This window comes from Pteropus vampyrus, unplaced genomic scaffold (genome assembly GCF_000151845.1).
Source record: "Pteropus vampyrus isolate Shadow unplaced genomic scaffold, Pvam_2.0 Scaffold137, whole genome shotgun sequence".
Taxonomy (NCBI): Eukaryota; Metazoa; Chordata; class Mammalia; order Chiroptera; family Pteropodidae; genus Pteropus; species Pteropus vampyrus.
Window position 1 is genome coordinate 3,446,138 of NW_011888918.1, and position 2,692 is coordinate 3,448,829.

General features: G+C 40.0%; 1 protein-coding gene and 1 pseudogene across 1 annotated transcript in view; both read right to left on the reverse strand.

Annotated features, from left to right (window-relative positions):
- Nucleotides 1–2,692, reverse strand: part of ERC1 (ELKS/RAB6-interacting/CAST family member 1) — a 513,889-nt gene that overhangs the window by 205,749 nt on the left and 305,448 nt on the right. The gene's annotated exons all lie outside the window — the stretch shown is intronic.
- LOC111744590 lies at nt 978–1,096 on the reverse strand (annotated as a pseudogene).

Below are 2,692 nucleotides of genomic sequence, written 5' to 3' on the forward strand. Positions count from 1 at the left end.
CTTTTTATATTGTGTATTCATTAACAAATTATTGTAGCTAAGCTTATTTTTAATACTTTTATCCTTTCAACCATTAATCTAGAGTTAAGTGATTAACACATCAGCATATCACAGTATTACAAATTTGATTATATACTTACATTTACCAAGATGCTTTATATTTTCATATGTTTTCAATATCAATAATTAGCATTCTTCTGTTTCAGCCTGAAGAACTCCTTTCAGCATTTCATGTAAGACAAGTCTAGTGGTATTAACTCCTTCAGCTTTTGTTTGTTGGGGAAGTCTTTATACCTTCTTCATTCCTGAGAGACAATTTTGCCAGATAAAGTATTCTTGGTTGGTGAGATTTTTCTTTCAGCAGTTTAAATATATCACTGCACTCTCTCCTGGCTTGCAAAGTTTTTGCTGAGAAATTCACTTACAGACTTACAAAATTTCTCTTATATGTAATAAATATTTTTCTTCTTGCTGTTTTCAAGATTTTGTGTCTTTAATTTTAGACAGTTTTATTATAAAGCATCTTTGAGAAGATCATTTTGTGCTGAAATTTTGTTGTGACATATTATATCCATGAATGTGAATATCCTAATATCTCCACAGATTTGGGAAGTTCTCTGTCATTATATCTTTAAAAAAGCTTTCTCATTCTTTCTCTTTCTCTATGCCTTCTGGGAGGTCAAATAATGCATTGCTTGTTTCTTTTAATGGCATCCCATAATTAACATAGGATTTCTTCACCCCTTTCCATTTTTTTCTTTTTTCTCCTCCAACTTCATGATTTCAAATGACCAGTGTTCTAGTTAAGTAATTCTTTCTTCTGCTTGGTTGAGTCTGCTATTGAAGCTCTCTACTGAATTCTTCATTTCTATTTTTTCTTTTTTTTTCAGGCGAGACCACCTTTGGTTGACCTCACAGATTGCAAGGACCCTGTCAGCCTACAATCCCTTATTTTTTTATTTTTTATTTATTTTTTACACCTACAGCACCTGGTCTTCCTAGGTGGTCTCCCATCCAAGTACTAATCAGGCCCAACCCTGCTTAGCTTCCAAGATCAGACAGGATCGGGCTTGTTCAGGGTAGCATGGCTGTAGACCTAAATTCTTCATTTTAGTAAATATATTTTTCAACTCTAGGATTTGTTTTTAAAATGGTTTCTATTTATTTGTTGAACTTCTCATTTGTTCATGTATTGATTCCTGATTTCATTTAGTTGTGTTTTCTTGTAATTCACTAAATTTCTTTAGGAGTATTGATTATTCTGAATTCTTTCTCAGATGTTTCATAGATCTCCATTTCTTTAGGGTCATTCCTTGGAGTTTTATTAATTTCCTTTGGTGGAATCATGTTTCCTTGATTATTCATGATCCTTTTGGCTTTACATTGGTAACCGTGTATTTGAGAAAGCAGGCACCTCTTCCAGTCTTTACTGCCTGGCTTTGCCAGGCGAAGCCCTTCACCGGTCAGCCCATCTAGTGATGTCTGTGGGCAGGCTGGCTGCTAGAGTCCTTGGATGGGCAAGGCCTGGTGCTTTAGCTTGTAGTGATGAGCCAGGGACCTGGGTCTGCATGGAAACACCTGGATCCTAGATCCCCTGGGGCCAACCTGGGGTTACCTGGTCCAGTACTAGGAAGGACCAGAGCCTGGCTTTCATGGGTGTTGGCTTTGAAGCTAGGGCAGCTAGTGCTGCTGAGACTCTCTTGGTACTGGAGTGAGCTGGGAGCCTGGGTTTGTAGTAGCTGGTCTGGAGTCTAGGTCCTTTGGGGACTCATCTGGTGCTGTTCTGGCTGGAGGTCTGGAGTCATGGAGCTGGCCTGGGGTTGAGGTGAGTCTGTGGTAATTGGCCTGGAGCTAGGCCCAGCTAGCAGACTGGATTACCTAATCCACTTGGAGCCTGGGTTCACAGGAGGTGACTGGAAACCTGAGACCAAAGAAGTCACCCAGGGCCATGGAAGCCAGCACAGGAATGTGCTGGAAGCCTGGGTTCACAGGAGACCATCAGGAGCATGGAGCCATAGGAGCTGCCTGAGGATATAGGAGCTGGCAGGCACTGGGGCCTGGGCTCACAGAACCCTGCAGGGAGCCACCTAAGATTGTAGGAGTTGGCCTGATGCCAGGGTGGACTGACTCTGGGGTCCATGGTGAAGCCAGGTGCTCATTTCATTTTCTTGCTACACTAGGATGCTTGGGCTTGGGGGAGGGGTGATGGGAGTAGTATAAATCTATCTTTCCTACCCCTTCAATGTGTTTTATTTCTGTACTTCATGAAGGTGTTGTAATCTCTCACATAAATCCTTGGCTCCTCTGAAGGTATCTTTGTGCAAGGATAGTTATTTAAATTGATGTTTCTGGCAGGGGCAAGAGTGCTAGAAATTCTTATGCTACCATTTTGCTGACATTGCTCTCATTCCTCAGGTCTTAAATGCTACTTCACAGAGAAGATTGCTGCAGATTAGCTCAGACTCCCTGTTATAAATTTTCATTTAATACCATATTTTTTGTGAATTAGATATTATAATTAAATTATTATTTGCTTAATGTGTCCTTTCTTCACTAGGGTATTGGATAAAAGGACTGAATCCATCCTGTTCGAATTATTAATGTCCACTATGGTTACTAAGACACAGGTGCTATTGTAGACATTTAGTAAAAGGTAGAAAAAAAGAAAGAGGAAGGAATAAGAAAAAGAGGA